Source organism: Diabrotica virgifera, chromosome 1 (genome assembly GCF_917563875.1).
Source record: "Diabrotica virgifera virgifera chromosome 1, PGI_DIABVI_V3a".
Classification (NCBI taxonomy): domain Eukaryota; kingdom Metazoa; phylum Arthropoda; class Insecta; order Coleoptera; family Chrysomelidae; genus Diabrotica; species Diabrotica virgifera.
This window is the reverse complement of record NC_065443.1, coordinates 208,477,317-208,502,714: the sequence shown is the minus strand read 5'-3', so window position 1 is coordinate 208,502,714 and position 25,398 is coordinate 208,477,317. Positions and strand designations below refer to the sequence as shown.

Here is a 25,398-nt window from a genome sequence, read left to right as displayed (position 1 = left end):
GATGGCTGCCAAGGTCGTGCCAACAATTCTTTGTAAAATTATCAACATTTTGATTTGCACAACATCCTATGTCATTATTGAATCTTCCGTTACTGCTTTTGTTCAATTCTAGTCCAGAAGACTTATTACTCCCCTGTTTTGTACATACGTACATTTGTTTGAAACTAAAAACATGAACTGCAAAAATTTTAATTTATATAGTTTTTAAATTCTCGGAGGGCACCATGGCCCCCATGGCCCTGGATCCGCCCTTGGTTTGACGCTTCTCTTCGTTATGACGTCCTCACGTCCTTAACATAAGACATGTTCGTGCAGTTCTTCTTCTTGTTGTTCCTTCTTCTATCGGAGGTTGGCTAACATCACAGCTATCCGTACCTTATTGGCGGCTGCTTTGAAAATATTTACCGAGCTGCAACTATACCTCTCGTTTAGGTTTCTCAGCGAATTCTTCGTGCAGTATTTGGTCCAACCTACTAGGGAAGATTGGAAGATACCCATCATGCATCATAGGAAGAATAGACTGGCACCTTTAGATAATGACAATAATTAACTCTGTAATGAATTTTGTGGTATAAATCCAAATTTGAATTGCGTCAACCCCAATTGGATTGATGAAAGTTGTTAGACAAAAGTTTATTCTCTAAGGATAGCTTGAACTTTCCGTCAATTAGTAGGTAATTCTTTTTTCGTTTTCTAGATACTTATGAAGGAAAATACTGCACACATATTTAGAGAGAGTAATTAAATTAATCTCTGAAAAGTACTTCCTAGGCATTTATGCAAAAAATATAAAATTAGATTAGACGCGCGCACTTTTGCATTAAGCGATTCTTTCAGCCCGATTAAAGTTTGTACATGTTGAAAGATAGTTACTGATAGAAAAACAAACTCACCCTGTTTTGTGTTTGCTTCTGGTTCGTTGTCTTCTTATTTCTCCAGATATCCTTGTGAAGCTGCTTGAAGGAGAATATACGTCGGTGTACTGCGAAAACCAGGTAAATGCCGAAATACCGAAACCGAGAAAAAACGTTTTTAAAGTTTAGTGTTTTATTTTGAATTAAGAGGACAACTTGTGTTTGATATTCGGTATTTTAGTGAAAGATGCATATATCAGAAATGATATTCTATCAGTAGTTTGAAAAAGTTAAGACACCTAGCTGATTAGGCCTAAATTTAAGATGGAGGTGCAGTCACTTACCTGGTTTTACCTGTAAACCTAAATTAATCAGTTACCCTTAAAATAACACATTTATAACAAATATAATAAACCAAATATAATATTTTGTAGTTTTGTGATCGGAATATGAGGCTTTAACTAGTTAATAGCAATGTTTTTAAGGGATTAGTCGATAATTATAACATTTAACTGGTTTTCCTGAACATTTTATTCAGTGCTGTTTGTAGTTGTATATGGATATTATTTACATAAATGATAGGCAGTTTTATAGAAAAAACCAATTTATTTTGAACGTGTTATAGATAAAAGAAAATAGTATCACTATGCGTATTACTCGTTAGATTAGTCACTGAAAGCAGGATCTGACAGAATGCCATTGGCATCGTAAAATACGATACCACCTGTTATATTCCTACGGTATCACTCCCTTATCAAATAGCAGTAACAAATCTCTGTTTTTGGCTATGCTAATTAACGAAGTTCTATCATAAAGTTGCTTAAGTTTTTATCCACTAGCATAAGCATGCTTATGTTAGTTGATAACTCAGCTTGCTTTTTTCTTGTTGACTGCCGTGCAGTATCAATAAGGAAATGAAGCTTGGTGATGCGTCATAATTGAAATGGATTCTGTTAATACTTTTTTATCACTGACCTTGACATTTTTAGTTTCTCTTGCATTTTGAAAAAACAGACAAGTAATCTGGCATACCATAGAGAGACCTGATTTCTAGCGGTTTAGATGCTGCTATGTATAGAGTCAACTTCCATACAAGAATGTGCCGACTCTAAAAATTTAATGTTACGATACTGTCCTCCGCAGGTATAAGAAAATACACTTCTTATTTCACTTGCTTACATATTCTGGGACACATTTTGATAAGTAGTTGAGTATAATGCTTTCTATTTCAGAACTTCCTCGTCTACCGTTAATTTCTGACCAGGCAAAACGGTAAGCTACATTTGGTAATGCGGCTTTATTTACGCACAAATTGTAGACCCATAATTTTCGGGAAGAATATATGAATTGTCCAGTTAATCCGGAATCTGTAGTATAGCTTGTAGAGTAGATCGACAGTGATTGAAACAAAATTCCGTTGTTGATTAGAGCTTTTCTTATCATTTCGTTTTTCGAGATTTCATACTTCTCTTTTTTTCTGATGTTGTCTGTAACTGTTTTTTTTTTTAAATCCGGTTTCTTAGTTGGATTAGCCATAATAGGGCTAATAAATATTATTTATTACAAACTAAACATTGATCTTATTTAGGACAAAAAAGCTTAAATTATAGTCGTTAGAAAATATTCTTCGGTATGTAATTTCGCTAATATCTTCCGGTTTTTTCAGCTGATAGTCATTTATATAAAGTTGATATATTTTCCTTATACATACTCATATTTTTGTCCAAATATCTATGCTTCGAACTTTGGCGAATATAATGTGGGACCATGGTTGGAAAAGACTCAATATGAGCCTTCACAATTTTTCGGTTTTCATTGCTTGTTTTATTTGGCAGTATATGCTTGACTCTTTTGCCCGTATCGGCATAACAGCATAGAATATCAATTTTTCTTACATCTTGCATTAACGACGCTGATATACAAAGTGGGTCTATTGAATAAAAATAAGTATTTGCTTTTACTTAAAAGTATTTAAGTATTTACTTAATAGTAATTGAATAAAGTCATTTCTTTAAATCAGATACTTCTTTTTATTCAATAGACCCAGTGTCTTACAAAAAAACTTCTCACATACCTGTACCTCTTGACCATTCAAAGAAACATAGTTGATACCATCGATTTTACCAGTCGATATGAATGAGAAATTTTAATAAAATATACATGTAAAATGTATTAAAGACATTTATCACCTTTTTACTGAATATGGTGTACAACAATAGAAATATATTGTTGTCTGGCAAAATAATATATGTGCGCATACTTGGTTTTACATGCAACATAACTTTAATTTTTTGGAAGTAAGTATCGATATATTGTTTTACTTAAAAATGAAAAGTTGGTTAAGTGTAACTTATTTGTTTATCATACAAATTATCTGCTGAATGGTAAGTCGTATCAGTTACTGGGTTTTACCTGTATGTAGAGCGTAAAAAGCTGAGAATTTTGGTATACTTAACTCAATATTTTAAAATTTGTCATTTACCTGGTTTTCGCTGTACACCGACGATGCGGTATGCGGGAACTATTTAAACATATACGCGCACTTTTAACTCGAAGGCTTAGTTGGTTTAGTAACCAGTAGAATTTTAGCGGTAAATTCGATATTGATAGCGGTAAAATGCGGTATTGAGAAGAGAAAAAGTCGTAGATGTGACTCCTTGAGGTTCGAAGACGGAAGTGATCGAGGCAAAAGTCTTATCGGGAAGGGAGGAACGCTTCGCGCAAAAAAATTGTACTTATATACGCCGCTAGGGTCTATATCTAGGGGTTGTATTACGAGGGAATGTCTGAAATTATTATTATGAGTATTTTAACATATTGCCGGGGGGCGGAATGAGCGAGTACGCCTCTGGTTATGTAGTAGTGTTAATAATATAAAAAGTGAAATATAAAAATTGAAACATTCTGAGGTACCCTCGTAACAACTAGTAATCTTTTTTAACCTAAGTAACATATTGATTATAATTAGTATCTAACGTATAAAGGATTGAAAATCAATAAAAATAATGAGTTTACACAAACGACTAACCTAGAAAGACAAACATTAAATAAAAATTACTGAACTAGTAGTTGCAGGGTAATACTGCAATCTTTCTAATAGCTCGCAAGTAGTCGCCGTTGGCGGAATGAACCCTGACTGTGCGAATGAGATTATCCCTACCAGGGAGTACCTCTGTCACTTTCGCCAATGGCCAAAGTAGAGGAGGTGTATTGTCGTCTTTTAATAAGACGATATCACCTACTTGTACAGGATTGGTAGGTACCGTCCATTTTGGTCGGTGTTGGAGAAGATTCAAGTAATCCACTTTCCACCGTTGCCAAAAATTCTGTTTGATCCGGCTCACTTGTTGATAAATAGTGAGACGGTTTTGAGGTATGTCAGAAAGTGTAGGCTCAGGAGGAACAGTCAAGCTCTGTCCTACTAAGAAATGACCTGGGGTCAAATTTGTTAGGTCATTGACGTCATTAGAGAGTTTGGTAATAGGTCTAGAATTGAGGATAGCTTCAACTTGACAGAGAATTGTATAGAATATCTCAAAAGTGAAGTGGTAATTCCCAATCAACCTATATAAATGGTACTTAGCACTCTTCATGCCAACTTCATGTAGTCCGAATTGAGAGGGGTTACGAGGAACACCAAACTTAAATTTAATAAAATTGTGGGTACAGAAGTCTTAAATTTGACGAGTATTATCCTGATTTAAAAAAAAATTCATGAAGTTGTTTTAATTGATTACGACCTCCATAGAAGTTGGTCGCGTTGTCTGACCAAATGATGCTGGGAGTTGACCTTCTGGCGATAAACCTCTTGAGGGTAAGAAGAAATGCATCAGCAGAGAGTCCAGTGACCAGTTCTAAACAAACACATTTGGTGGTCATACAAATGAAAAAGGCGATATAGACTTTATAGAGTTTAGCATTTTTTAAAGGCGAGGCTTTGACAAGAAAAAATCCACCATAGTCAATGGAGACTCTTTCGAAAGGTCGGCTAGATAAGACACGACCTGGGCGAACATCTGCCATTTGTTGGAAATAATTAGGAGTCATGAATCTAATACAATTGATGCAATTATGAATGACTTTCTTGGTTTGTCGAAGACCATCAAGGGGCCAGTATTTCAATCGTAGATGAGATAAAGTGGTTTGTGTGCCTGTGTGGCATAGCTTTTTGTGTTGCTGTTCAATCATCAGAGCAATAATACGATTCTTAGAAGGAAGGAGAATTGGGTGCTTCTGTGAATAGCTTATGGAAGCGAAACGTAACCTCCCACCTACTCGTAACAGTTTATCATCTTCATCGATAAAGGGATTCAGGGCTCTGATGGCTTTATTGGAGACAGACAGTCGTTTAAACAATTCATGAATCTCCTTGGTGAAAGAAATGGATTGAATATACTTGAGAACAAGGCAAGTAGAAAATTCAATTTCCTCCACGGAAAGTACATCAGTGTCTATAGCAGTGTGATTTGATTTCGCTTTAAGATTGGAAATAAACCTAAGAACATAGGCTAGGGATCTTTGAATTTTTATAAAGGATGAACAACGATTAAATAAATAATCGAAGGTGTCGTTTGACTGAGCAGTAACAGAGACATTTAAGGAAACTTGATTTTTTCTTAATTCAGGCAATTCCCCATTCCATTTTTTAATATGAAATAGTGAGTAATCGATTTCCGGTTTGATTAGAAATTTCGGACCATGAAGCCACATATCAGTAAGTTCAGCATTAGAACAAATAGATTTTGCTCTGGAGGGCAGATCCGCTGGATTTTGTTTTGATTCAATGTGGTGAAATAATTTCACCTCATTTCTCAATTATTGATAAGATTCACTGAAGGAACGTATCTTTATAACTCGAGACTGTACAAACTGATTGCAGAGAAACTTAGATGTAGTTACCCAGGTCAGGGCTATTGTACTGTCAGAGAAGAGATGAGATTCAGAAATTTTTAGATCTTTCTGTAAGATACCTTGTGAGCGGTGAGTTAACTGGATTCCTAATAGAATGGCGGAGAGCTCTAATCTTGGGATAGTTGATTTGTTTTTTAGTTGAGCGATTTTTGTCTTGGATGTGACAAGTCTCACCGAGACGGTAGAGTCGTCATAAGTGACTCGGAGATATACGCAGGCAGCGTAGATGTTCTGAGAAGCATCACAGAAGGTCATAAGTTGAGTGTCGATAACCTTTTTGTCTAGGACTAAGCATCTAGGAAATTTTGTTTATGGATTGGAATTTCGTTAGAAGAGATTGCCAATCAGAAATAATTTTATCATTAGTAACGGGGGTGTCCCAATCTAGTGACAATGACCAAATCCTTTGCAACAGAAGTTTTGAATATACAAGAGTTGGTGAAAGAAGCCCTAGAGGTTCGAATAAACGAGAGACATAACTAAGAATTTTTCTCTTAGTAATTGGCGATGTTACCTGGCATAAAGGAGGCTTGAATGAAAAAGTATCTTGATCTGGTGACCAAATAATACCTAATATCTTATCTAAGGAACCAGCTAGGTTTAATTTAATTTCTGGAGTTGGAATCAAGTTATGTTTTTTAAGAAATTCTGGATGGTTCGAGCTTAGTTTATGGTGCTGAAACCCGTGCTAACTCAATAGGGAACTTAACTGAAAGTGGAGAGTCTCAATTTCTTCTAAATTGTTACCACCAGATAGTACATCGTCCATATAGGTAGAGTTGAGCAAGGTTTTTGCCGCAGATGGGTGTGAAGTTGCATGAGTATCAGTAATGTGTTTTAATACACGAGTGGCTAAGAAAGGGGACGAGGATAAACCAAAGGGTAATCGGTTGAAACGAAAACACTGAAGTTTGTCATCCTGTTTATCCCTCCATAGAAAGTTGAGAAGGAAAGTTTCTTCTTCGTTTATGGAGATTTGCAGAAACATATGCTTTATGTCAGCTGCTAGTATATACTTGTAGTGGCGTAAAGTGATTAAGATATCAAAAAGTTCTGGTTGCACCATGAAGCCTTTATCTAGAACCTTATTTAAACAAATACCTGATGTGGACTTGTTGTTGGGATCAAAGACATTTCTCACGGGAGTGGTGGAGCCTGTTTTTATTATAGGAAAGTGAGGCAGAAAATAATTGAATTTTTCATCAAAATTTCTTATTTGAAGAGGAACGTCTAAGACTAAACCTTGAGAATGGTAATCTTGAATAATTTTAGAATAGCTTTGCAACAGGACAGGGTCTGAATGCAATTTTTTCTCCAAATAAAGGAATCGTTTTTTAGTGTGATAAAGGAATTTCCCATGTGTAGGTCATCAACAGAGTGTTTTAAGTTTAGATTAACTTGATATCGACTTGAAGAGAGAATCTTAACAGTTTTCAGAAAAAGTAATTCAGATGGATGATTTTCAACAGATTCAGAAATAGGAGGGTTGACCTCTTCGACTTCCCAGAATTTTTGAACAATCTGAGAGAGATTTTCATCAGTAGTTTGAGATTCAGGTGATTCTGGAGTAGAAGACAGTGTCGTACATGTAACCAAATTATTTACATAATGAGAGGTACCATGCTTGCTTTTTATACAATTTTCAGTATAAAACCGAATAAAACAGAATGTAATGTTCTGCAGAATTGGTAGACCAGTACCTAAACGAATAATTTGACCTAGTATAATATCTCCATAGTAGTCAGCAGTCAGCACCGAGTAAAATATCAATGTCTGAAGTGATATGGAATTAGATAGTCGATTAGCGGTTGATTTGGAAACCGAGACAGTTTGATTTACTCCGGTGATCTGTAACTGCTTATTAAAGGTGGGAGTGCTTAGCTGATTAATAAGGTTTTGTGTAACAAATGTAACTTGACTTGCTTGATCGAGAAGCGCCTTTACATAAATTCTTTTCCCACTGGGAGCAAGGAGGTATACCTGAATGGTACTTAGTAGGACAACAGGCGTGTTGACCGTATTAGCTGACAACACATGTGACATAGAAGAGTAAGATGGGTGCGTGTTGTCCCTACCGTGATTTTGTGAAGTAGAAGGTCTATTATTCGAATTATGTAGTTAATTCGTTGTGCGTGTTTGGATTTATTGAATCACGTTGAGGAGAAGAAGAATTTTTTCTCATATCAAAATGTAAATAGCTGTGGCGCTTGCCACTGCAGTGGGAACAAGTTGTCTTACTTAGACATTTTTGAGCGGAATGACTTGAACCAAGGCAGTTATAACAGAGATCATGTTGTTTGACGAACATGCTCTTGGCTCGAGGTGTGAGTTCTTTGAATTCCCTACAGATGTAGATGGAATGGTTACCTTTACAGTAGGGACATATTCTAGACTTATTATTGAAGGAGTTCGTTTGTTGTTTGTCGTGTTGGTTATTAGTGATGTGATATGAATGTCTTACTTCCTTGGAAGTTTGTGATTTGTAATTATTTTGGGACTTGGACGAAGAAGAAGATTGCAGATTTTCCAAATGGTTGGCTCTGATATCTATATTTGCTAGGAGCTTTGAAAACTCTATGACCTTGTCAGCATCAGGGGCAAATTCCATTGAACGCAATGTAGCCTGTTCAAGATTCTGCGAAGTAATGTGAATTAGGACTAAATTTAATAATTCATCGGATGTCTTATTGAGATTAAGCAAAGCCCTGTAGCTAATTGAAACAGACATATGAAATTCTCTTAACTGGGAGGAATTGGCATGATTGTTCAAGGGTTTGGAGTCAACAATACCTGAAATTAGATCTCTAATAAGAATGCGATCATTAGTATATCGAGCTTTCAGGGTATCTAAGGCCATGAAATAGTTAGTCTCAACCAATGGAATATTTTCTATTAAGCGGTAAGCATCGTCCTTGAGTAGATTTCTTAAGTGTAAATAAATTTTTCGATGTTAGTGAGGGTTTCATCTTGATCAATGGTGCTGAGAAAGGTTTGGTAGAAGAATTTAAACTCATGTAATTTCCCGGAAAAAGGATTGATACGAATTTCTGGCAGCTTCGCAGTTCTCTGTTTGGTGGCGGCATTTTGAATGATTTGACTAGAGGGAGACAGGACATTGGGATTTGGGACACCAGATATTTCAGATGTTGTAGAACTTGTAGGTGGAGTTAGGAGGTTTTCGAGTTTGTTCTCAAGTAAAGAAATGCATTTATAATATTTTTTTACTATCGGATCTACGTCTTCAGTCGTAGCTAGCCCTGCCGCGAGAAGATTAGTTGCGTCATTATAGGTACAAAAGGCATCTCTGAGTTGAGAAAGTATCTCCTTAATCATATATTTAGTTAGAGAAGCTAAGTCAGTTTCTACACTACTACATAATCTAGTTAAATCTAATTTAGTGGCAGTTTTGGACCTCGTTAATTTGTTAATTTGACCTTGTTCCATTGTGATAATTTATTTTAATCGGTAATCGATAATAAATGTTTAATAAAAAAATTATTTAAAATATTAAAGAGTCTCTTTTGTAAAAACATATAAATATTATCAAACGCACCCCCGTATATCAGTGGAAAATTTCTTAAGCGCTGTGTGCTCAAGGTGAATTTGCATGTGCTGTGACGTAGGTGGTAGCGTCGTTGCACCACCAATGGAATTGTCCGTCGTAGGGAGAGAGTCGAACGAAATGCCGTTACAAAAATGGCGCGCGGCGAGATTTTGCAAATTAATACAAGAATTTTTTTCCTTTTTACAGAAATTAGAAATAGCTAATTATTCGGCGAACAGGAAGGACCACTGGATACTTTTGAAGAAAAATACTGCACAAATATTTAGAAAGAGTAATTAAATTAATCTCTGAAAAGTATTTCCTAGGCATTTATGCAAAAAATATAAAATTAGATTAGACGCGCGCACTTTTGCATTAAGCGATTCTTTCAGCCCGATTAAAGTTTGTACATTGTACATGTTGAAATATAGTTACTGGTAGAAAAACAAACTCACCCTGTTTTGTGTTTGCTTCTGGTTCGTTGTCTTCTTATCTGGCCAGATATCCTTGTGAAGCTGCTTGAAGGAGAATATATGCGGTATACGGGAACTATTTAAACACATACGCACACTTTTAACTCGAAGGCTTAGTTGGTTTAGTAACTGGTCGAATTTTAGCGGTAAATTCGATATTGATAGCGGTAAAATGCGGTATTGAGAAGAGAAGAAGTCGTAGATGTGACTCCTTGAGGTTCGAAGACGGAAGTGATCGAGGCAAAACTCTTATCGGGAAGGGAGGAACGCTTCTCGCAAAAAAAATAGTACTTATATACGCCGCTAGAGTCTATATCTAGGGGTTGTATTACGAGGGAGCGTATGAAATTATTATTTTGGACGCTGGTTAAAATGAGTATTTTAACAGATATCTATCCGTTTTTTATTGATTACATATTCTTTCTTTGTACTATATAGTACAGTTGACATATAGTTGACAGTAGAGTACTACTGTCAACTATATTTATACATACCTAATTAGTGTGTGCTTGTTATAGACTGCGAAATTTTGACGCTGCTCTAGATATTGCTCTTTCCTTAGATTGACGTTTATTATTTTAACTATCTTACTTTCTCCATTTATTAAATCATATTTAATGATTTTTTAGATGACCAATAGGATGTACTTAGCTGTTTGAAGTAACTATCAGAAGATATGACGATGACGATAGTATGACAGTCTCATCAGATGAGGGGAGCGGGTGCATTTGTATCAAAACTTTCTTATTCTGTAATACCGTAATACATACAATTATAAACATCAAACAAACAACAACTATGCGCAGTTACAGTGCAAAATTTGTTATTGGGGTAACAGAAATACGATGGGAAATCCGGTTAGTTTGGTCAGAACAATAATTATTTTTATCGTCGTTGCCAACCGTCACTAAAGTAATTCATTACATATTGCACTGATTTGCCCTCATTTGCGGCAGTAAAGTAATACTTTATTGTACTGAAAAAAGAATTTTACTTTACCTGCCGCGATTAATCGGAATTGAATGTAAGTAGCCGATGGCAGTAATCGTTTATTTATTTGAGTTTACTTAAAATTTATTTACTTTAATTATTAAAAATATTGTACAAAATTTACACATTGTTAATTAAATTGATGTCGAAAAGTGAAATTCTGTAGTATTTTGTAATTATATTCATATAAAATAAATCAGCACTTTACCGATTTAGAATTATTCAATATTGATAGCTATTGATTAAAAATCGAAAGCGGCCATCATGCAGAAGTCACCTGTCACCACTGTTATTGAAATTTTTATTACGTCTAAAATTTAAAACATTCCTAAGTTGCAAATTGTAAGTGAGTATTAAAACCAATATCAAATTGCTGGCTATAAAATTTTGTATGCACCACGTCAGTGAAGACTCTTTATCGAACTCGTCTGTTATTCGCCTCGCTCGCTAGGCTCGCTCTGCTCATAATATCAGACTCGTTCGAGAAAGAGCAACTTTACTGACTTGGTACATAAATAACTATTATTCCTTATTCCTTTAAATCTTAGTCAATAGGTGGCAGCAGCAATATTAGTCTTGTCGCCAGGGGGTGTACAACGGCCCCCTTAATTCAGATAGACTTACCCAAGTTTTTTATGTATTTTGACCCGTAGAACACGAATTTTTTGGGTATCAGTTGATCCGAATATCGATAAGATTTTATATACAGGGTGTCCCGAAAAGATTGGTCATAAATTATACCACAGATTCTGAGGTCAAAAATAGGTTGATTGAACCTCACTTACCTATATACAATAGTGCACACAAAAAAGTTACAGTCCTTTGAAGTTACAAAATGAAAATTGATTTTTTTTCATAATTCGAAAACTCCTAGAGGTTTTTTATTGAAAATGGACATGAGGAATTTTTATCACAGCAATATCTTAAAAAAAAATTATAGTGAAATTTGTGCACCCCATAAAAATTTTACGGGGGTTTTGTTCCCTTAAACCCCCCCAAACTTTTATGTACGTTCCAATTAAATTATTATTGTGGCACCATTAGTTAAACACAGTATTTTTAAAACTTTTTTGCCTCTTAGTACGTTTTTGATAAGCCAGTGTTTATCGAGATATTTTGAATATTTGTCGAATCCACCACCTATTTGTATATGGTTCAGTATGATTATAGACACCTGTTAATAATCTGAAAATTTATTCATAACTTAAATTTTTTGGTACATTTTGAAAAAGAAGCCACATCTCAATAAAAGTTGACTTATCAAAAAAAGACTAAGAGGCAAAAAAGTTTTAAAAACACTGCGTTTAACTAATGGTACCACAATAATAGTTTAATTGGAACGTACACAAACATTTGGGGGGTTTAAAGGAACAAAACCCCCATAAATTTTTTATGTAAATATAGTAAAAAGGAAGCCGCATCTCGATAAAAACTGGCTTATCGAAAAAATACTAAGAGGCAAAAAATTTTTAAAAACGTTGTGTTCAACTAATGGTACCACAAAAATGAATTAATTGGAACGTACACAAAAGTTTGGGGGGGTTTAAGGGAACAAAATCCCCATAAATTTTTTATGGGGTGGACAAATTTCACTATAATTTTGTTTTAAGGTAGTCCTGCCATTAGAATGATACATGCCCGTTTTCAATAAAAAATCTCTAAGAATTTTCGATATATTGAAAAAAATCGATTTTCATTTTGTAACTTCAAAGGGCTGTAACTTTTTTTATGAGCACATTTGTACTAAGGTAAGTTAGGTTCAACCGAACTATTTTTGACCCCAGAATGTGTGGTATAATTTATGACCATTCTTTTCGGGACACCCTGTATATTTATACAAAAAATTTTATATGTATTTATTTTATATATTTTAACAAAGAACTTGAGGAATTACATAACAGCGATATTTCGCAAAACAAAACATTTTTTTGTATTATTTGGGTGATTCTAAGCAAAAAATGTCCTTACAAGTTTTTTCGTAGGATGCATAGTTTTCGAGATAAACTCGGTTGAACTTTCAAAAAATCGAAAAATTGCAATTTTTGAACCCGAATAACTTTTGATTAAAAAATAAAGTAGCAATTCTGCTTACTGCATTTGAAAGTACAAGTCAAATTCTATCGGTTTTGATTATTTGCAATGCTAAAAATTAATTTTTTTATTGTTAAACAAAGCTATAAACACATAGTGTTTCCTGTGCCCAATGCATGCGTTTTAATGTACGTAATCAACGTAGAAATTGTCTGTATGCGCATCTACTCGTTCGATTTTAAACGACAAATGCATTGAAAACATAATTTAAGCACTATGTGTTTATAGCTTTGTTTAACAATAAAAAAATTAATTTTTATCAAGGAAAATAATCAAAACCGATAGAATTTGACTTGAACTTTGAAATACGGTAAGCAGAATTGCTATTTTATTTTTTAATCAAAAGTTATTCGGGTTCAAAAATTTCAGTTTTTCGAATTTTTGGAAGTTCATCCGCGTTTATGTCGAAAACGAAAAAACTTGTAAAAACATTTTATGCTTAGAATGACCCAAAAAATACAAAAAAAAATGTTTTGTTTTGCGAAAAATCGCTGTTATGTGATTCCTCCAGTTCTTTGTTTATAACAATCTTATCAACATCCGGATCAACTATTACCCAAAAAATTCGTGTTCTACGGCTCAAAATACATAAAATAAACTTAGGTAAGTTCATCTGAATTAAGGAGACCGTTGTACCCCTCCTGTCGACAGAACTATATCCACAGAGAATACAACAAAACGTCAAATAACTGTCAAAGTGTGGACACAATTTTTTATTCTCCGCATTTTAATAGTTTGATTTTAACGATACAAACGAGCAGTTCTCGGTGTATTGTGTGTTATTGTGTTAATTAGTGTTCCTTTTGTTAATTTTCTTTATTGTTTATAATAGGTAGGTTAGGTAAGTGATTAAAAAAATATATAATGAATGAGACCTCGGGTGGCACTTCGCCACCCGAAAATAAGGACGCAGAGGAGGATAGGTATGTAAATAATTTTATAGATTTAAATAATAGATATAGAACTGAGGATAAAGGTCCATATTTTGTATATATTGAGAGTAATGATAAGCATTTGGGAAGAATTTTCCCAATCCGGATTGGTCACGTTTTGTTGACTGACAATTATATAAAATCCGATGTCCTTGATATCAAATCGGTTGGTCTTAATCGCGGTAAAGTTATTTTTAAGTCGTATGAAAAAGCTAACTATCTAGTTAATAATAAAATTATGTCTAATAATAACTTAGTAGCGTATATACCCAAATTTTTTACACACAAGAAGGGTGTGTTGAGGAATATTGACACATACTTTTCTGAGGAATATTTAAAAATGCCATAATATCTAATAAAGAGATGGTTCAAGTTCAACGCATGAAACGAAAGGTAACAGATAAAGACGGTAATATTTCATATGTAAACAGACAAATGGTTATTGTTCAATTTGTAGGAAATGACCTTCCTCAAAATATACAAATTAATTTATGCAATTTCTCTGTAGAACCATATATATTCCCTTTTGTTCAGTGTTTTAATTGCTTGAGATATGGACATTCTGCCAAGCAATGTAAAACCAAATCTTCTCACTGTCGAAACTGTTCTAGCCTAAATCATACGTCAGACTCTTCTTGCGAAAAATTCTGCATTTATTGCCGAAATAATGAACACTGCTCTACATCCAGAGATTGTCCAGTATATAAGAAACAAAAAAATATCAAACAACTCATGGCCAGGGACAATATTACATTTAAAGAAGCTGAAAGATTGCATGATAATCCATCTTATGCCAAGATTTCTACAAATAATAGATTTTCAGTTCTTAATAATTCCACTAATTTTCCCTCTCTGCCACTCCCTAGTACGTCCCAAACTTCAAATTCTAGCTTTTTGCTACGTAAACCCATTGTTCGAAATACTTCACCCAAAAGACAAGTGAAAAAACGTAAACCATCTGCTCCGGAGTCTCCACCTATTTCTCAGTCTCTGCCTACTTCTTCCCATTTTCAATAAAAAAAACCAGATCTTCACATAATCCCATAATACCAAATCCTCACAGATATGACTTTATCCAATATAAGGAAAAACTAACAAGTCAGATAATAACCGTAGTTAAACAAGTAGTTAATTCAGATTCATCCGAAACAAATTACAGTTTAGAAGAAAATATTAGAAATATGATCTCCTCTATATTAAGTCCTTCAAATCTAATTCCAGAAATCGATATTGAATCTTGTTCTGATGATTCAATGCACTAATAAGATAAGTACAATCAATAGTAAAAACATTAAAGTTATCCAATGGAATATTACTTCTTTCTCTAAAAACCATCCAAGTTTATTAAATTTTTTACACAATAATCCTGTAGATATTATAGCTTTATCAGAAACCTTCAAAAAACCAAACCATTCTTTTAAACTAAAAGGGTATAAGTTTTTCCGACAGGATCGTGCAAATGGCTTTGGCGGTGTTGCCATTGCAGTTCGCCAAGATATTAAATTTATAAATTTTCCTATTACTTTTGCACATAAAAAAGATTTAGAACTTTGCGTAGTTAAATTTCCGTCCTTAAATATCATACTATTATCGGTGTATAAACCACCTAAATTAAATGTTTCTAAATCAGATTGGTCAAATATCTTTCGGCAATTTAATTCTCCTGTTATTTTCTGTGGCGATTTTAACAGCCATCATACACTTTGGGGATCTCATATTAATAAAGCTTGTGGTAATCAATTAGTAGAAGCCTTAGATGATAATAACTATGTTGTTCTCAATAATGGTAAACCAACTAGAATTTCTCGTCCAGAAGAGCTACCTTCGGCGGTAGACATTACATTTTGCTCTGCTAGTTTGGCTAGTGATTGTTGTGTATGGGATGTCGTACCAGATGCGTTAGGTTCAGATCATTGTTTAATCAAATTTGAAATTACTAGGGATAGAGTTATAATAAATAAAAATCCAGCATCTAAATGGAATGATAAATTAGCTGATTGGTCTGCATACTCCACTATACTGGAAAATTCGTTAATTAGTACAAACCAAAATCTAAACTCCAATCTACTAGGCTTCTCTATTTTTATGGAAAAGGTCTCAGAGGCAGCATCCGCAACTATTCCCCTAAAAAGAGCAAGACAACAAGTAACTCAACGTCCAATATGGTGGGATACCGAATGCTATGATATGTTTCGTCGCAGAAAAGAAGCCCTGAACCAGTATAAACGTGTCTCAAACTATACAAACTATTGTCAATACCAAAATGTAGCTAGTCTAACTAAATTACTATTTTCTAAAAAAGCTCGAGATAGCTGGATATCTTTCATAAGCAGTATTAATAAAAACACGCACCCTACTAAAATTTGGCAATTTATAAAAAAAATATCAAACAAAGACTCAACGGGATCGGGCAGTATATCAGCTGATATGGTGGACGATTTTTTTGAGTTTTTTATTCCCAAATTTGCATCAAATAAAATCGACTTCAGTAAATTCAATAGTAATGTAGCATGCAATGAATCATTTTATATGCCTATCAGTTTGGAGGAATTACGATTAGCAATCAAACAATCTAAAAGTACAGCACCGGGCTTTGATAGCATTACATATAAAATGATTGGGTACTTGCCTGCAATTGCTAAAGAAATTCTTTTAAATATTTTTAATAGTTGGTGGTTGCAAGGTTTATATGACCAAAGTTTAAAAAAAACTGTAATTTGCTTACTTGCTAAACCCAACAAAAATTTAAGTCTACCTAACTCTTACAGACCCATTTCATTAACATCATGCATTACAAAAACATTTGAGAGAATTATCAAATTAAGAATGGAATTGCATTTTGAAAGTAATTGTTTATTACCTATTAATCAGTTTGGATATCGCAGAGGCAAAGGCACCTCTGAAGCATTAGCTCAATTAGTTTCCGACATTCAGAATGCACTTTCCGTTAATCTTATAACGGCATGCTTGTTTTTAGATATTAAAGGGGCTTATGATACTCTGGATATTGATATTCTAACTGTACAGCTCATAAAATACGGTCTAAATTATAAATTCGCACAAAGAATCACAGATTTGTATAGGGACAGAGAAGTTTTCATTCGAGATTCAGAAAATCACATTTACGGCCCTCGATTATTATCAGTCGGAATTCCGCAAGGTTCAGTCCTAAGTCCAGTACTTTTTAATATCTATACTGCAGAATTGCATGACATGTTAAATGAAACAAATAATACAATTAAAATCATTCAGTATGCAGACGATTTCTGTATATACAGCAGCCGTAAATCATATGATGAGTGTTTATGCGATTTGGAACTGATAATGCAGTGTGTAAAAAGAACAAGGATCTACAGGTCGAGCAAGTCTCGTAAATTTCACGATTGCGAGCCACGCTTCACGCAACCGTGTTTGCGTACTTGTGTTTCGAGTTGCGTGGTCGTGCGGAGTTATCTATCTGTTCTTCATGAGTTTTAGATAATTTTAGTTGTATTTCTTTGTAATTTTGTGTTGTACAAAGATTAATTTAACATTTTCTGTGGAAGTATTAATTTAGAAAGATAATATGATTCATTGGTGTTGTGTTTTGAAGTGTGAAATGCAAAGTAATTGTGATAAAGTTCACTTTTAAACTGAACTAAATAAGGTATCTGAGAGACAACAATGGTTAAATGCAATACAATGTACAGGTTTTACTAGCGAAATGAAAATTTTCCTGTCCTGTCTGCTGTAATCATTTTATATCTGGTAAGTTACAATTACAACAGTAACGATTTTTGAAGATGTTAACATTTTAATCTTATAGGAAAACCAGCCGACTTAATCGATAATAACAATCTCCAGATTGGGTTCCTTCAATAAATATGGGCTATAAACAATGAAATAAGTTCCCCAAAATCTAAAATGGAGTGGTATCAAAGGAGAATTAAAGGAAAAAATATTCATATTGAAATTATTTATAAGGCACTGGACTGTCTTAAATTCTACAATAATACTAGGTGGGTAAATGATTTTAGACATTTTTCATTAAGAGTAGATTAAGATTAAGTAGATTTTCATTCAGTAGATTTAAGACTTGTTTACACGGGTAGAGTAATGATGCAAGTACTTGATAGAGTAGAGTAACTCTACCTGTAAAAATGCTCAGCACAGTAGAATAGCTGGTAGAGTGTATAGTTGGAGTTAAAGTAGAGTGACTAGCAACCTATGGCAAAGTAACTACTCTATGACCACCACTACTGCCAAAATGTCTACTCGGCTGCACACTCTACCTATGGAACACGCTCAATTATGGCAGAATAGAGTAGGTAGGAGAGTACATGGGGGCGCTGTCATTCTGGCTAGAATTGTGTTTTGTGTAAATAGTGAAAATGAAGTTCACCGAAGATGAAACTTTAAAACTTGTAGAGCTATAATACAGAGAATACCAGTGTTTATGGAATTTAGGTAGTGTATACTACAGAAATAAAAGTTTGCAGCAAGCTGCGGAGGATGAAATCGTCGAAAGAATGGCAAAGGGGGCTTTGGAGTAAACGAGCTTAAGCAAAAAATTAAGAATTTAAGGTGCACTTATAATCAAGAGTGTTTAAAAATTCAAAAATCGGTTTCACTATACTAGCATCAGTACTATACTTGTACTCTCCTCATGTGAATGGTATCAAGCCATTTTTGGTAGAATACTACCGCTACTCTACTCTCCTCAAAACTCTACCCATGTAAACAAGTCTTTAGAAACAGTGGAAAATGAGGTAGCTAGTAGAGTAGTAGTAGAGTAAAATATACTGGTTTAGCAAATTACAATGTTTTAAGTTAATACAGTAGCGATCAACAGGTAGCCAAAACGTGTTCCAAGATTGCCACTGTAATTTTGAATATTTTTTCGAGGTATTTGGCACACGTATTCGTAAAATAATAAAGAATGGCGGTACAGAGCCCAATTTGAAAAATATATTAATATGTGGAAATTACTCTGTAATTATACAATATTTAAAAAACGAGCCTGTACCGCCATTAAGAAGAACAAAAAAATACACTTTCTTCAAATAAACTTTTTTATCCGATGCCTAGATTTTGTGTAATTTTGGAACTACTAATGAAATAAAAAATTTTAGTAGTTCCAAAATAACACAAAATCGGATAAAAAAGTTGTATTTGAAGAAAGTGTATTTTTTTGTTCTTCTTAATGGCGGTACAAGCTCGTTTTTTTTATATTGTATTTAATTACAGAGTAATTTCCACATATTAATATATTTTTCAAATTGGGCTCTGTACCGCCATTCTTTATTATATTAAGAATATGTGTGCCAAATATCTCGAAAAAATATTCAAAATTACAGCCGCAATCTTGGAACACATTTTCGCTACCTGTTGATCGATACTGTTTCCTCTTAAGATAGTTTTAATAGTTATTTATGATATAAGTATTAAAAGTACAATTTTAAGACGCGCATGTGAAAGTTAACTTGAAAAAATAATTTTATTAATGTTTTGACTCCCACATCAGATGTCATTGTCAAAATACAAAATATTCATTATTATTAGGTTTATTCTAGCAAACAGTCAAACTAGTCAAAAACCGTCAGCAAACAGTTGGTCAGTAAAAGAACATAATACAGTCACCAGTGCGATCCCCTCTACTCGCGCTGGTCCACTATTCGCTGATGGTTTCAAACTGTTTGAAACTGATGCTAGAACAAACCTATTATTATTATGCATATCATTATCTGTAAATAATATTTCTTCTGATTGTTAATTGTAAAGGATAGAAAAATTACCATTTATTTTATTTTTTTTTTAGAATCAGCTGAGAGAAGTGGTCTACAAAAAACCAGGAAGGAAACGGAATATGTGGCTACGAAAGGCAAAAGAAAGGTTTACAAAGCAAATGTGACAAATTTTTTTGAAATATTTAGGAATATCAGTAAATTGCATTAAAAAAATGTATGAAAAGATTTTGTTCAATAAACATGTTTATATTTATCAAGGATGTATTATTTGGTATGGCCACATATCGTCAGTGATGTAATAATACATCCTATCTGTTTTTTTTCATGAGTTTTGTAAGAGACTAAAAACTTGTCTTAGGGTCACCTCCTGTTTTCATATGATATTTTTTGACTTGTTTTGTAGTAAATTAAACTATCTATGAACTACAAAACAAGTCAAAACTTACATATGAACACAGGAGGTGACCTTAAAACATGTTTTTCCATCTCTCATACAAAACTCATGAAAAAACAGATAGGAGGTATTGTCACATCAGCAAGGATGTACAGTGATGAGTGCCCTAATAACCGGCAAAATATGGGCAACATATTTAGTTGTGAGATAAAAAGAAATGAAACTAGTCGAGCTGGGAAATTTAGCGAAATTAACCTTTAAATTTACGTTATATTGATCCCACCTTTACACATATCGGAGGAGTATGTCAACTAAAATTGTCACTGTGACAGTGGTAGTTTCCAAACTCGTCTGATACGTCTGAAGGTGGTACACAATCAATACAATCTAAATGTATAAGTTAATATCGCTAAATTTCCCAGCTCGACTAGTTTCATGTCTTTTTTATCTCACTACTTAATACATCTTTTGTGCTATTTTGCCGGTTATTAGAGCGCTCATCACTGTATTTCTGGTACATCCAGGGAATGTCTACAAAATATATTTTGAATGTCCAGAGAACATTCATGGAATGTTCCAATAAGACATTCAGGTAATGTTTAAAATGCTGACACAGGATTTTCCTGGGATGTTCAGGGAACATGTTTTCGGGGATATTCCAGGAATTTTTCAAAGTCTGTGTACCTTCTATGGACCTATATGGAATATTTTGGTGTTATTACCGCCGCACTCCACTTGCGATTTGTAATCAGGAAGATTAAACACATTGTTTCAAATACAAGTCAATCCATTTGTGACTAAATTATCATGGATTGACTTCTATTTGAAAGAATGTGTTCAATCTTCACAACTACAAATCGCAAGTGGAGTCCGGCGCTTAGGGCTACTTCCTCTTTGGTATTATGTATTATACTACAGAAATCAGGAACTTTCCTTCTAAATATATGTATGCAATAGTATGCATCTTGGCCATCAAACATATTCTTCGAAACATTTTTTTAAGGGGTTACATAGGTCTTGTGGGTAAAAAAAGTGACTTTTTAAAAAAATTATATCTCGAAAACTAAAATTTATTTTTATTTATAATTGGAACATGTAAAAGTATAGTACTTAAGGTAGTCTCAAAAAAAGTTTCAGCCAAAAATATTCATTTTTGTAGAGTTTAAGTTTTTTTTGCGTTGGCAGCATAACTAAGTCCAGTCTCATCTGAAATCAAAAAGTTTCTTGTAGTTTATACCTCTGGCTAGAATATGAACGAAGGAATTAAAAAAAATGAAATTTGAAGATTTTACATAAGTTTAAACACATTTTTGACCCCAATTTTTCTCATTTTTAAAGTAGTTTTTTTTTTATAAAACAAAAATGACCTCATCTAATAAAAAATCCTTTGTTCATTCACTAGCCAGAGGTATAAACTACAAGAAACTTTGATTTCAGATGAGACTGGACTTGTTATGCTGCTCACTGCAAAAAAAGGGCTGTTGTCGAAAAATTGCAGTCAACTCTACAAAAATGAATATTTTTGGCTGAAATTTTTTTGAGAGTACTATACTTTTACATGTTTCAATTAGAAATAAAAATAATTTTTAGTTTCCAAGATATAATTTTTTTAAAAAGTCACTTTTTTTACCTGCAAGACAACAACTTGTTGATTTCAAATTGTAACAGTTGTTTTGCAAAGTATGCTGCCCTCTTGTATTGTCTGTGTTATCTTCATCATACAATTACTTCATCTAAAAATTTTCTGCGAAAAAAAAAATAAACCAAAAGTTTAACCACCTTCACACCACAGAATCAAGTTACAAGTTACACAAATTTTCAAACCCTCACCTGACACAGCGTCTCAAGTACGATTGCGCGAATTGGTAAATATAACTCCGCACGACCACGCAACTCGAAACACAAGTACGCAAACACGGTTGCGTGAAGCGTGGCTCGCAATCGTGAAATTTACGAGACTTGCTCGACCTGTAGATTCTTGTGTAAAAAGATGGTCTATGGCTTTTAATTTCACGTTATCCCCTGAGAAATCTAGCATCACCTTTTTCACTAGACATAGGTTAAGTTCCCCTACCAGTATAAATTTAAGTAATGTTGATATTAATGTGTTCTCTCACCATAAGTATCTGGGCGTGGTTTTGGACAAAAAACTAACCTGGACACTCACTCCATTTGAATCACATTATCAACAAATGCGAAAAAGGTTTAAACATGCTTCGTTGCATATGTAAAGCTAGATGGGGTGCCGACCCAAAGATAGCATTAATGTTCTATAAATCGTATATTCCGTCAGTCATTGATTATGGATGCTTTTTATATGGTTCATCGTCAAAATCTAATTTATCAAAAATCGATCATATTCAGTATAAGGCAATACGTATATGTATTAGTGCGTTTAAGTCAACGCCATGTGCTGCAATTCTAGCAGAAGCGCAGGAACCTCCTCTAAACCTTAGAAGAGAATTCTCGTCTAATAAGTTTCTATTAAAGACCAGGGCTTTAGACTCACATAAATTATTAAGTAAAATTAACAGTCTCACTGAATATAACTTAACAAATTCTTATTGGAGAATTAAAACTTCTCCCCCTCTTACAGATGCTTATCTAGAAACTAACAACTTTAACATTAACACTAAACAAATATTACCCATATATAACCTTTCTATTGAGGAAATCGCAATCTTTCCAAAGATCAAAAAACCTACATACAGAAACTTACCATGCCAAAACAATAAAATTATAAAATGAATTTTATCTGAATTTTCTAATTATAAATACATCTATACAGATGGTTCAAAAACATGTAATAGTGTAGGTAGCGCTTATTATGTTTCTAATATAAAAAGTGGTAATTCTTTTAGACTACCTAAATGTACATCTATCTTCACTGCCGAACTTTATGCTATTGAAAGAGCCCTAACTTACGCGGTTGAACAGAACTTTGGAGACACGGTTATACTATCAGATTTTTTATCTGCTCTTGAGGCAATATCACAACCAATAATCAAAAAATACAACGATGAGTTGTTATGCTATATTAGAAAGACAATCGCTCGATTTAAAAATAATAGCAATGGCTTGGTCTTTATCTGGGTAAAAGGACATGCCGGAATCAAAGAAAATGAGATAGTGGATGAAATGGCAAAGAATTCAGCAACTTTAAATCAAATAGTAGATTTAACAATCTCCAGCGATTACATTCCAGAATTGCATAAAAAATTAAGAAAGAAATGGGAAACTATTTGGCTTAAGTTTGTACAAACTTCGAGGAATCCATACACTTACATACACCCACAACTTCCGCAAAATATCCCACATATATTTGATTATCACGTTACTCGATTTTATTCCACATCCGTAAGTCGCTTAAGATTAAACCATGGCAATTTTCCTGCACATTTAGCTAAAATAGGAATGCGTATCAACTCTCTCTGTTCATGTGATAACTACTCTACTGCAGATTTAAATCATATAATCTTTAATTGTGAACTTAATAAAAACCATACGAAAGCACTAATTGCTAGACTTCAGGAGCGGAATGTAAGTTTACCGCTGAATATTTCACATCTACTAAGCTTCAATACCAAAACTATTATCAAATAAATATCTGTGGCAAAAAGTTTATCTAATGCCATCCCCTCTTTGTGAACACACACACAACAGAGAATACAAATAAAACATTGATAGAGGTTAATATGATTTTCATGTATGTAATACCGGGTGTCCACTTATATTTTCCCCCATTTTAACTGCCTATAACTTCTAAACGGTTCAAGATAGAAATATGCGGTTTTCGCTGAAATGTTTTATTTTAGTAGAAGTTTTGTTTGAATGGATTGAATTTTTTATATCGATTTCAAATACGAAATAACAAATGGCGGATTTTTGAAAAAAACTTTGTTGACTTTTTTTTAATGGAACACCCAGTATATTTTTTTGTAAATTGAAAGAAAGGTTATTCACCTATCCAGCGATATAAAGTTTTTCAAAATCGGTTGTCAAATCACTGAGTAATTAATTTTTAAAATGAAGGGTGCAACGTGGATATCACATACCTAAATAACATAACCGAGCAAAATGATATTATGTTATGTGATTTCCACATTGCATCTCTCATTTTAAAATTTAATTGCCCAGTCATTTGGCAACCGATTTTAAAAAATTTTATATCTCTGGATAGGTAAATGACCGTTTTTTCAAGACACAAAAAAATATACTGGGTGTTTTAATAAAAAAAGTCAACAAAGTTTTTTTTCAAAAATCCGCCATTTTTTATTTAAAAGCGATATAAAAAATGGTCATTTACCTAAAAACTTGAAAAAACGGTCATTTATCTATCCAGCGATATAAATTTCCACGTTGCACCTCTCATTTTAAAAATTAATTACTCAGTGATTTGACAACCGATTTTGAAAAACTTTATATCGCTAGATAGGTGAATGACCTCTCTTTCAATTTGCAAAAGAATATACTGGGTGTTCCATTAAAAAAAAGTCAACAAAGTTTTTTTCAAAAATCCGCCATTTTTTATTTCGTATTTGAAAGCGGTATAAAAAATTCCATCCATTCAGATAAAACTTTTACTAAAATAAAACATTTCAGTGAAAACCGCATATTTCTATCATGAGCCGTTTAGAAGTTATAGGCAGTTAAAATGGGGGAAAATATAAGTGGACACCTGGTAATACCTAATCATAAATTACCCATAATTTTATTTCGGTACTTTTGCACTTAGTCGTAAATAATCTTTAAGACATCCATTTTTAATTATATTTGTTTAGCCATCTCCACCGTTTTGTTTGACGTACATTGACCCTCCTAAAAGGAGACACTGGGAGACACCCAACTTTTTGACCGACGATCCATGAGTTTCTAGCTTTCTGTCATACCTATATGTTGTGCTGTTACGGGAGTTTGAAAATAGTAAACTCTGTGAAGAGGAGATTTATTTTTTAGCAATATCAAATACTTGGGATTTCTCCCATCCCGGAGAAATGCTCAATCATCTGCGTTTTGCCGACGATATAGTACTTATTACCGAAGATCTGGGCGAAGGACAACAAATGCTACTAGAATTAGAAAACGTATCTTCAACAATATGTCTAAAAATGAACATCAGTAAGACCAAATTTATGACAAATTTAGTTCCCAGCGAACACCTAACCATCCAAAATCAATTGGTAGAATTGACAGAAAAGTTCGTATATCTCGGTCATGAAATCAGAATAGGCAAAGACAATCAGACTTGCGAATTGCAACGACGAATAACACTTGCTTGGGCGGCGTATGGTTCACTAAGAGACATCTTTAAGAGCAACATCCCGTCAGATATGAAACGGAAAACATTTGACCAATGCGTTCTTCCTATTATGACATACGGAGCAGAAACTCTCACGCTCACAAAAACAATAGCACTAAAAATGCGAGTGGCACAAAGGCGCATGGAAAGATCGATTCTCGGCGTGACAAAAAAAGATAAAATA

General features: G+C 33.7%; 1 long non-coding RNA gene across 1 annotated transcript; it reads left to right on the top strand.

Moving 5' to 3' along the window:
* The first annotated feature begins 17,148 nt into the window (after positions 1–17,148).
* On the top strand, positions 17,149–19,774 carry LOC126879290 (uncharacterized). Its single transcript, XR_007696030.1, has 3 exons — positions 17,149–17,542; positions 17,601–17,793; positions 19,593–19,774. It is a non-coding gene; the product is annotated as an uncharacterized LOC126879290 (long non-coding RNA).
* The last annotated feature ends 5,624 nt before the right edge of the window (positions 19,775–25,398 follow it).